At 38.5% G+C, this 12289-nt stretch overlaps 1 pseudogene; it reads left to right on the top strand.

The window, feature by feature from the left end:
• The window catches only part of LOC108352072 (uncharacterized), a 2585468-nt pseudogene that overhangs the window by 1125219 nt on the left and 1447960 nt on the right, over positions 1 to 12289 (top strand).

Below are 12289 nucleotides of genomic sequence, written 5' to 3'. Positions count from 1 at the left end.
TTCTCAAAGAATTGCTAGTAACACTTTTTTTAAAAATTATGGTCATCTTTCAATCTTCTGACAAACTAAATTTGTAACAGTTCAAGATCTACAAAATTAAATCTGACTTTTAAAGACAATCTGTATATTTTCAGTCCTTTTATTAATATGTGAGCTAACACGAAACGACCATATTGATTTGTATCACTACGTTACTGGTGTTCAAACACGCGTGAGCACAGTTTCAGTCTTCTACCACAAAATTTTTTTTTTTGGTTCTTTTTTTTTTTTTTTTTGGTTCTTTTTTTCGGAGCTGGGAACCGAACCCAGGGCCTTGAGCTTCCTAGGCAAGCGCTCTACCACTGAGCTAAATCCCCAACCCCTCTACCACAAAATTTTACTCCACAGTAATCCAATACATAAAATGTACCGTAATCTATGGTTTAAAAGGTAAGCACTGTAATCTATTATCAAAAGTTTCCATAGTCCATTACCACTGCCCATTTGTTTTTCCATAATTTGCTGAATAAACAATGTTGTGATATTTTATTCTATAGCCAAACTATCATATCTCCAGGAACCTTTCTTACTGCCATTACTAACTGAACTGTTAAACTCCTGTCAAAATTACAATGGAAATCTGATTTGATATTTGTAATAAATTCTAGACATTTTGTTAAGAACGCACAAGTTCAGATATTTTGGTTTATGTAGAAGAGATGAATTACATATATCTATAATAAGAATATATTTGAATCATGCATACATACATATACATACACATATATATGTAGATTATTGTGCTTAAAATTAAAAAAAAGCAATACATGATTCGCTTCTTTGACTTAAATAATGACAGCAGGCATTGTATTTTATATAACATGAATTCTTTTGCCTGTCTACCTCCATATCTACTGGACCACTTCAAACAAAGATATAATCTCACAGATCAGCCAGATGACTCAAATAGTAGAAAGTACAAATCCTTAGAAAACCGTTGGTTTAGGAAATTATTATTTGTAAACTATTACTAAGTAGATATGCTCCATCTCCATGAAGAATAAATACAGGAACAAAGTATCACAGAAAAGATAATTGATGTAAAATATTCCTTTAGAACATTTTTAATGTAAACTGCTTTTCAAATTTAAAAGTAACCCCACCCCCAAATCTGGAGATTACAAGCATAATGGAGAGGAGAAAAAATAAAATACACTTTAGAGAAATATCGTATTAGGAGGCGTAAGTGAATTAATCGTAAGTTATAGTTATTAGGGAGGTAGACTGCATTCCCCAGGAATGAAGCTATGATTTTAGATAAATACTACAGCTGATTTAATCCAAATGTTTGCTGTAACACTGTATCCTGAAATTGACAAGGAACAAGGAAAGCTAATGTCTAAGCACTGGGGAAGCGATCTAAGCACTGGGGAAGCGAGAAATTCAAGGAGAACTGGGGAATTCAATCACCTGCCACATTGAAAGCCTCAATGGATAATATATTTTCCAAACTTGGTTTTGTCTTTTTTGTTGTTATTGTTTTTTTAATTTAAATGCTAGGATATAATTAACCTGGAGAAGAAAGAAATGTGAGACACTGCAGTATGTGGCTTCAGTCTTGACCTCCTGATTGATTACCTAAGCAACATTGAGAAGCCCACCAATTATCATTGCTCTATGTTCTGAAAATAAGGAGTGAGCATTTAATATATCTTCTAGGAATGTTAATTCATTCTCAGTACTCAGTGCGGTATACAGTACGTGCTACTTAAACAGTCTCCTGGAATCAAGATTATTTTAGTGAATGATTCCGTTTCATAATGCACAAGGTCTTTAATTGTTGTGTACTCTTGATTCCCCACCATTTCCCTCTTAATGTTCTATTTACTTAATAATTTATCAACCTGCCTGGGCAAAATTCAGTGCGAACCATGTAAAAATAAAAAGGACTTTTAGATTAAACCTGTTGGGCTTTGGAATCTCACATATGGATCTGTATTCAGTTCAAAACCCAGGCATGTACAAACTTGGAGTGGGTATAGAATATTAAGGATGAAACTGGGAATGAGAGGATCTATACGGAGTTTGTTTGAATGCTAATAAATCATGAAATCACTTCTTCTGGGCCAGAGGGATTTGCAGCGGGAGAAACCGGAAATTCAACAAGGAACTGGGTTCCCTAAAGAACTCCTTAGTCTGACTCTCACCAATACATTCTAGGCAGGAAAAAAACAAACTATCAAAGGAAACCAAAGAGATTTCAGAAATGGAACGGTTGCTTGTTTTATAATCTTACATATTTATAATTGTTATTTTAATACTGATCAACACTTCAATGGCAGAATTGAGATGGTCCTGTGGAGAGGACAAACACAGAACTTCACAGCGTTGTTGAGATAATTTACCGCCCCCCACCCTCCGGAGTACTTTAACCCCTGTATGTGTTTCATATTGTTTACTTTATGCAACCTCACTTGTATGTCTGTAGCTCAGCCAAACTACATCTCTGAATTTAATAGACTGTGACACAAGCGTGTTGAAGCATAGACGCTACAGTCACACACCTGAGCAAGCTACACCCGAAAAGGCGTCCTCGTGTATTGCGCCCCTGCCAGGCGGTGGTGGCTAAACTCCCTTAGAAGAGTTGAGGACAAAGGAAAGCACACAGGCCACCTGGGCGAAAAGTCAAATCTACAAACCATCCTTCGCCAGCAGATCTCTCTAGCTCTCTCTCCTCCTCAACAAATCCTCACTGTAGAGTGAAACTAATTTAACAAGATATCTCTGATTCCTCTGAACAGTGGTGAAAATATTCCTACAGGACTCTATTAAGACAGACCCCAAAGTACTCGTCAGGCCTTTGAAAGGAAGGAGCCTGCTGTGGCCTTTCCTCCTCACAACACCATTGCAATTAAAGGAGAGGCCGATATCAAAGCAGACAGGTAACTTTATAAGCACACCAGGCATCTGCCCATGCCCAAGGCCACATTTTTAAAGGAAAGAGCCATTATTTTTCCAGTGGTCCAGGAAAGGAGCTGCAGGACATGCAGGTTAAATTGAAAAGCCCTTACAAGTGCTTTTGGAGGTTAACAGATTCACCTGAAGCCAGGTTCCCATCAGTTATGGATTCAATATTTTGCTGGCATTTGATGAGGTCCGTTGGGGATCTTTGCAGAGGGGAGATGCGATTGGCTCACTCTCCTGGCAGCTCTTTGGCATCCCAAGCAGAGAATGTAAGAAGTTCTTTATTTTATTTTTCCATGTGGTTCTGGCAACCCTAAAGCACTGAGAACTCCGTGCCAACCCGAACTCAGATGTTAATTACAGCATTTTCATTTCGGTAATGTTTTGTTTGGAAAGATGGCGGCAGAGAATTGCAGAGGAACAAGGTGATTATTAGAAGACTGGAAGTACGATTTTTTTTTTTAACAAGTGAACCGTCGGTAACATTTTGGATTTGGACACAAGTCGTATCTAGCAGATTAGGACGGTGCCTCGTTATAGATTGGAAACGTAATTTTCATTTTGATTCTTAGTACTCTTATAAATCCTAGCTTATCGTTACATCATTTCTCATGGAAAAGCCCCACTTGAATCCATTCGCGGGTTTCATTTGTTAACCCTGAAGAAGGTGTGGGACTTAGGGCTCTCGTTGTTCAAATAAAGTAATTACCAACAAAATAGGAGCAAATCAAGTGGGGCATGTCCCCTACAGCTGTGTTCTCAGGGAGGGGCGGAGCTTAGCAAGACCACACTCTGGCTCCCATGGCTCGCAGTTCAAATTCACCCTTTCTTCAAGCCTATCACACAGCCTGGGAGTTCAACAGATCAATTTAGACTGTGTATTTTTTTTCCGTCTTTATTTGCACTGTTCTTTTATGCAGCTGCAAGACCGCTTTCCTCTTAGCAAAATGTCAAACGGTGTTGAATTCGCTCAATTAGCTTTGCAAATGTGTGTTTGACTTCTTATGGCATCTCTCTCCTCCTCTCTTTGTTGTATATTTCTTATATTTCAAAGCGGGAACATCAAATAAATTCTTCTTTTGAACGAAATTAGCATTTTAATTCATAGGTGATAGTCTGCAGTTGTGTTTCTGATTGTGTTTTTAATTAAAGGACAAAAACACAGCATTCTTCTCCCATTTGATTCACTTACTTGGTAGGAAGGGGAAAAAAAAAAAACCTAAGTCTCAGCTGCATTGAAGGTAATATTTTGACAGAAATAACTTTATTACACAAAGTAGCTTAATCAACGGATTGTGTGTGGCCTCCAGACTAGAATATGAAGCTTTCAAACCTTGTTTGCAGAAACCTTTATAATCTCGGTTATAAGGACTGAAAAAATGCCTAAAAAGAAGAAAATGAAATAAATCAAGTTTGGTTTGGTTTTGGTATTTTAAGGTATCACAGAGACAGGAGAGGTAGATTTGTTCTCTAATAAGATCGAGCCAACAAAGGTTATTTATCGGAGTGACAGAAAGGCCGGATTTTTATTTGAAGAAGGAAAGAAGAAGAGAGCGGATGTGATGAGAGGAATGGAGCTGAGCCAGGGAAGGCTGGGTCTGTGCTGTCCCTGTAGCTCTTTTCTCTGAGTTAAGACCATTTCACCAGCCACAAGCAATAGTTTATTATTCCCCACGCACTCTGTGTCAACCATCCTTCTAGTTCTTACATCACATTCTGGTTAAAGAGAGAGAGAGAGAGAGAGAGAGAGAGAGAGAGAGAGAGAGAGAGAGAGAGAGCGCATTCCAATCTGTCCCATTTTCAGCTTCCCAGACAGGAACGAGGTAGGCACAGCACAGGAAATACAATTAAAGGCCTTCAAAGGCCCATCAGACTGCCGAAGCTAAGCAGCTCTTATCTGCATCAGGATTTGGTTTCTTTGAAGTTAATTCAGAGATTAGCCTTCATGCCTTTAAACGTTCTTTAAATAAGAATGCGTATTATGTCTTTTTTTTTTCTCTAAAAATCCTCAGTACCATCAGGTGGAGATGAAGCTGTGGCCTCCATGAGTTCCTCTTGCCAACCACAGGGTAGGGATAGAAAAGCAGCTTCAGAGGTGCCTTTCTCTATGGCCCACGGGACAGTGGAATCATCATGTACAGTTCTACATTCTTCCGGCCTTTGTTAGCCTTCTGTTTCTCTCCTCTCAGCTGGAAAATATATATCTCCTTTTCATCCCAACATGGCATGTAAAGTTAGAAAATGCTCCCGGTGGATACAGCTTTCATGGTGGAGCTAAATGATAATTGACTAGGATCTCTAGGTGTTATAAATAAAGTGTGTTTGAAGCACTTCTCATAAAAATTGTCTTTCTCAGCTTCCCAGGGAGGATCTGGTCACCGGTAGAGTGAAGCTGGCTGCTGGGAGGTAAGTTTGTTCAACCCTTTTTGGAAGAATGTTCCTTTTTCCCCCTCTACAAAGCAGGCTATTGCCTGAAGTAAGCAGGCTAGTGTGGGGAACAAAAACATTTGATAAGCTAAAACTTCGAGTAGACAAGTTGTATTTGAATTGAAGGTAGGTACCAAAGGAAGGGCTTTGTATGCTGAGAACTTTGGTTACATGTCCCAGGACAGCTAATTGCCGGTTAAGGAATACCAAAGGTAGCATACTGCTTAGCAATGGACTGAGGCATAGAAGCAAGTGAACGAAGATGACACCTGACGTTGTCTTCGAAGACTTTGTCGACAAGTTGTGGGGGCTTTTTTGTTGTTGCTGTTGCTGCTGTTGCTGTTGCTGCTGTTGCTGTTGCTTTAGAGATTTTTTTGTTTGTTTGTTTGCATGTTTTGATTCATTTAGCACTGGAATCTGGCAGCACTAAATCCTGTACTTAAAAAAAACGTAACTTAAACCTAAGAAAGCAGCCAACAGGCTCAAGTAAGCATTCTGAATCCCTGCTACTAAATCTGAACACCATGGAAGTTATCTTTACGACTCCATATGATACGGAGGGAATGAGGAGGCCAGACTCTTCTATTCCATGCAGCTTACACTGTTTTAAACTCGACTTAAGTGAGAGATTAATTTAAAGCATATATTAATTGAGGCTTGTTTCGTGGCCAATTATATGGTCAGTTTTGGAGGGCGTATCAAGAGGTACTGAGAAGAAGGGTTTTTTTTGTTGTCGTTTTAGGGTGAAATGTTCTGTAGATAATCTGTTAAATCCCTTTGGTTCATACTCTCTCTGACTTTCACTGTGTCTCCGTTTACTTTATGTCTCAGTGACCTGTCCATTAGTGAGAGTGGGGTATTGAAGTCTCCCACTATTATGATACAGGGCTCACTGTGTGTTTTGAGCTTTACTAAAGCTTCTTTTATGAATGTGGGTGGCCTTGCATTTAGGGCACACATGTTCAGAATTGAGACTTTCTCATGGTGGGTTTTTCCTTTGATGAATATAGTGTCCTTTCTCATCGTGCTTGATAACTTTTGGTTGAAAGTCTATTTTATTGGATATTAGGATGTCAACTCCAGCTTGTCTTTCGGGACCATTTGTTGGAAGACCTTTTTTCCAACCTTTTACTCTGAGGTAGTGTTTGTCTTTGTTATTAAGGTGTGTTTCTTGTATGGTGTTTTCAGGGGAGCAGACTGGCTGACAATCTGTTGTTATTGAAATATTTGCAGTTCTTTGATTTTGACTTGTATCTTCTTTTAATATCTGAGGTAATATGCTACTGATTTATATGGTATATATTACCAAGTGTTATATATATATATTTATATATATGTGTGTGTGTGTTGTGTATGTGTGTGTGTGTGTGTGTATGATAAGTTATTAAATGTACTATCAAGTATTGCTGTCTTATAACTGCTTCATCAACTATTAGGTATCATTTAGACAATTTAATCACACAGGGTCCTAATAGAAACAGCCTATGGACACTAAATGAAAATGTGCTAATATCAACGTATATAAGTTTCTGGTGTAGGTATCTAGAAATAGAACTTATTGGGGGGAAATGGGGTGACATTTAGGCTTGTTTTAATTTGGTTGGGTCTTTAACTTTATTATTATTATTTTTTGAGTGTGAATTGTGAGGAGAGAGATACAATACATTTAAATTTTCTAGTCCTTCATGGAGTTGAAAGCACTATGTCAAAAATCAATGTAAACCAAGTAGAAAATGAATGAGGGGTCTGGGAAACAGTAGGAGAGTATGGTAGAGAGTAACAGGAAAAGGCAGGGTCTAATGTTCTGAAAAAAGACCTTCTGGCCAAAGAACATGAGGAGAGAGGCATGAAGCAAACAGCAAGGGAGGAAGGGCCTCTGAGAAAGAACTTGCAGGAAATAAGTCTGCAAATAGTGTTTGGAATGGTAAGCGAAAAACACGCAGACCGTCCAGGCCCTCTGATAAGAACTCTACCCAGCCACAGCTGGAATATAAAGACGACGTCATCAGGCCAGATCGTGTTATTTGTATCGTCATCAGGCCAGATCGTGTTATTTGTATCGCGGATGAAATGCATACTGCATCACTAGAGAGGATCAAAGAATAAAATGGTAATTTTATAATCAGTTAAAAGGCCAGTGTGGTGTAGAGGCACTGACTACTTTGGAAGTAGCCGGGTGCATGCCAGAAGGTAAAGTTCATGATTCCTTGGCTCAGGCTGGCAAAGTTAGAGGTCACACTTCCAAGGTAGCCATCAGGAAAAGAAGACAGGCCAGGCCAAGAGGGGAATGCAATACAGCCGATGCTTTGTCAATGTTGTACCCACCTTTGGCAGGAAGAAGGGCCCCAATGCTAATTCCTAAGTTCTGTTGTGATACTGCCACACTAATAAACCACTTTACCCAGAAAACAAAATATTCTTCTACAGGTTAAATGTTGCTGCCTCCACTCTCCCCATCTCTCTCCCCCTCTCTTCCACCAGCTCCTCCCCCTCCCCTTCCTCTCCTGTCCCCTCCTCTCCTTTCTTTCTTCTCATCCTCTCCTGTTTCTCCCTCCTCTTCTTCCTTCTCCTCCTCCTCTTCCCTCTTCCTCTCTCTCCTTCTCCCTCCCCCTTTCCCTTTCCTCTCCTCCCTTCCCTGTCTTCTATATATAAATGCATGTATTAATATGTAGGGATCAGGGTTAAGGTTGGGGAAGAAAAGGAAGTTTATGAGCAGTAATGTTTAAAAGCATCATAGACCTCCTCACAGAGGTAAAGAGTTCTTTTGTACTTTAATGAAACTTCCTGATGGCTTGGATCTAGGAAGTAGAAAAAGAGCCTGCATTGCACCAGGAGCAGGAAGGATGGTATTTATCTTCTGAGAAAGAGGTGGCAGTAAGACTGGGGGTTGACCAGCCAAAGAACATACATAGGCTGGACCTAGGCCTCCCCACATACATGTAGCAGATGTGCAGCTTGAACTTCATGTGGGTCCAGAATAACAGAATGGGAGTTAGGGAGAATCACAAAAGCCGTTGGCTATATGGTAAGATATGTTCTACTAGCTGGGCTGCCTTGTCTGGCTCCAATGGGAGAGCAAGCACCTAGCCTGGCAGAGACTTGAAGTGCCAGGGTAGGCAGTTTACATAGGGGAGACCCCACCACCTCAGAGGAGAAGAGGATAGGGATGCTGAAAGATTCTGGGATTTATTTGTTTACAGTCAAGCTGTTGCCCCTGATCCCAGTCCCCCCTCCCACAGTTCCTCATCCCATTCTTCCTCACCCATCTCAAAGTGGATATGTCTTCCCTCTGCCCCCCAACCAGGCTTCCCCACTCTCTGGGGCCTGAATACTCTCAAGAGATAGGCACCTCTTCTACCACTGAAGCCTGACCAGGCAGTCCTCTGCAGTATATGTGTCAGACTAGCTCATGTATACTCCTGGTTGGTGACCCAGCTGTACTACTTTTGAGCATATACCCAAAAGATGCCCTACTATACACACCACAGGGACACATGCTCCTCTATGTTTATAGAGGCCTTATTTGTAATAACCAGAAGCTGGAAATAACCTAGATGTCCCGCAAACAAAAAATAGTTCTAGGAAACATGGTTTATTTACACAATGGAATACTAGACATTTATTAAGAATGAAAACGCCATGAGTTTTGGAGACAAATGGAAGGAACTAGAAAATATCATCCTGAGCAGGATAACTCAGACCCTAAATACTATTTTTAAATTAAATCTAAAAAGAAAAGAGATGGTGTTGGTTTAAATCCAGAAATTTAACTTGGTATCCACAGATTATTTTATCAGACAGTGTTGATATTTGGGAGAGATATGTTTGAGTTGTAAATCCAAGAAACGTGACTGCACCATGGACTTAGCAAGAGATTTAACCATGAACAGGTAATTGAGTTCTGGACATTGAAGGTACGAAGAGGTAAGCAGGAAATGTAGGCAGTGGCAATGCTATGTTTGGAGAAGAAAGAAGAGAGTGTGCTATAACAGAAGCCCCATGAAGAAACTAAGTTTAAGAGAAGTGTGTCTTCTGTCTCTTAATACATTGATTGTTCAAGTAAAATTAGTGTGATAAAATCTGAACATCTGACCTAAACCTTGTAAGAGAATATGAAAAGGAAGCCTGTAGAAAGAGGATCAAATGTATAAACAGGATCTGAACTTGTATATCTTCATGGCTGTAAGAGATTATTATAATTACAGTGATTTAAAGCTACAAAGCCATAGAAGCCACAGGACATTAGAACTGCAGTTTTCAAATGACACTTCTTAAGTAAGTCTCAGAGGGCTAAGGTTAATGTCTGCAGGATGACTTCTTTCTGGAGACTGTAAGAGTAGATTCATTTCCTTGTTTTCTCTACTTTGTGGAAAATGTCGAATGTCCACCAATGCTCATTGACTTTACTATCTCCTTTTTTCTCTTCCTGCTTTTTTTTTTTTTTTTTTTTTTGGTATTTTGGAGCTATATAATTACACTGAACCCAACCCGATCACCCTAGTAACACTCTCTGTAAATCTGCTTCTCCTTAATATGCAAACTAATAAATCTACATATATATGCACATTCTGAAGATTTGGATATAGGTGTTTTGAACAGCCATTGTTCCCATCTACTCAGTGATGTTTCCGATATTTCCCAGAAGAGAAAGAACCTAGAGATTTCTCTCTTCCTATGAAAGAAGTAATTGCTTGTCTCTAATGGAATTATCAAACAGAAGAAGAAAAATCAATGTTGGGTATATACAAACTTTTAGGATGACACTGATTTGGCCTTAACCTGTGCCAGATGATAGGGTAAAGAGGATAGTTAATTCATCTATGATAACAGAACGTAAACTCTAAACGTGAGCACATGATTAGATAGGCAGATGTTGTAGTTTAGTAGAATCCCCTTCACAGTCATCCGTTTGTACCTAGCAAAATCATGATTTCAGAGTGATGATCGAGAAGAACTTGCTAAGGGTTTAAGTAGGAAAGAAAACAAAAATAATTGTTCTGAAAAAGAGATACCATACGTTCTGAGAAGCAATACGCACTTGCCTGTGTAGGGACTGAAAGGTTCTTGAAGCAAAGGCACCACAGGCTAAGGGAAAGTTTAGACAGAACATATTGAGTCAACATTATGGACTGCTTACATTGTATGCTGAGTAAAGCTTAGCATATTTTCACTTGATCCTAACAAATTTGTGTGCAGAAATCCTGAGTGTCATTTCCAAAAAGGTCAAATACAAAGTTGGCCTAAGTAGCTAAGAAGTTCAAAAGACCCAGGTCAATGTGTACTCTTTATAACTTTAAAATTTTTCCTATATTCAGATCTCAAGAAATATCTCTTCACATCACATGTTTTAGGACACACAGTGATTTGTGCTTGTTTCTCTTTTATTGATTTTTCACTGGAAAAATTACTACTTTAATCATAGAGTCAAGGCTTTATGACTATAATATTAATTAGAATATGACTGTATTTATATGGTTTAAAAATGGTTGCAGTGAAGCTATTTTGGGCATCTTAGATAGTATACCATAAAATCAATACTGTTATTTTATTAGAACAATAACAAAATATATTTAGACAGACTCATGGGAACTGGTATATTGGGACAATTGAAGGACAATTCAAAACTAACTCAGTACTGTGTAATTCTAATATCATATTTTGTGAGCATTAAAATGCATTTTGATTTGATTTTTAAATCTCAGATGTGGCACAAGGAGTAGAATTGTAATTGATATTTGCTTGAAGGAGGGAGGTAGAAGTTGCTTGTACATGCATATGTGATATCTATTCAAGAGCTGCATAATGGGGTAGAACTGTAGTGAGGTGACAGCTATCATAAGCAGTAAAGTAGAAAATTTATAGATTTCTGAAGCTGGGTGATATATAATTATGAGGTTTACCAATCACTCTGTCTATAAATGCATTCAACACTGTTCATAAGCAAAGGGTTACAGAATGATCCCTAAGTTACTTCATATAGTCCACATCCTCATTTATTCCCTAATTGTACATTATAGGAAGTTGTGTTAAAAGATGAATGAAGAAGGTTAACTGGCATAATATACCTAAATTTCCCACTGTCCTTACATAAGTGCATTTTTTACTACGGGTATAGTCATTTCAAATGCCAGAAATTCACAAGGGAATTTTCTCCTCATTTTCTCCATTGTTGTATTTACAAACATCTTACAGTCCTTATTCTACTAGTGATCTTCATGTTCAAGTCCTTAGGATGTCAAACTTGTCACCTTCAGAAAAGAAGAAGAAATACATGTAAAGATGGAGGCTGTCATTTGGGCTGTGATTGATTTCTAAAGATAACAGACATCATTTGGGCGTCCCTCTAATTTGATGGTAGATTAGTACGGTTTTACCTGGTGGCAGTGGCCATCAATCTGTTTTATTTCCTATGAATGAAATGCGTTCTCACCTTCTGTAGGTGAGGTCAATAATCAACCTACCTTCTGTTGTTGACCTCAACTTACCTGCTCTGACCCAGGTTATTAAACTAAATGTCTTCCATTAAGAAATCATTTGATTTGGTCGGGGAGGAAAACAATAAATAAGCCTCTCGGGTAAGCATCCTATTTTTTTAAGAAAATATAGGAATTTCACAAACTTAATAGCTAGTCATTTTACTTAAAAGCCTGAGAAAGTACCTTATTGATTTGAAAATTAAACATCTGCCAATAACTAGAGTGCACTTTATGTAACAAAATGAAAGAAATATGTTTTAGCCATTTAATTTGAAATTGCCCATCAAGACACTCTTCAATGTGTAAATTTTAGTCTCCTCAATAAAGCACACTAAGTGATAAGCACATTCTATAGGATATAAGAAATTTAAAAAACCAAAAACAGAAAAGCTTTATAAACAAACTTGTTTCTATTCATTGCAGCCATGATTTTGAAGGTGGGG

The sequence above is a fragment of the Rattus norvegicus genome, chromosome 10 (assembly GCF_036323735.1).
Source record: "Rattus norvegicus strain BN/NHsdMcwi chromosome 10, GRCr8, whole genome shotgun sequence".
Lineage (NCBI taxonomy): Eukaryota > Metazoa > Chordata > Mammalia > Rodentia > Muridae > Rattus > Rattus norvegicus.
The sequence above is the reverse complement of the archived record's forward strand: the minus strand, read 5'-3'. Positions and strand labels throughout refer to the sequence as shown.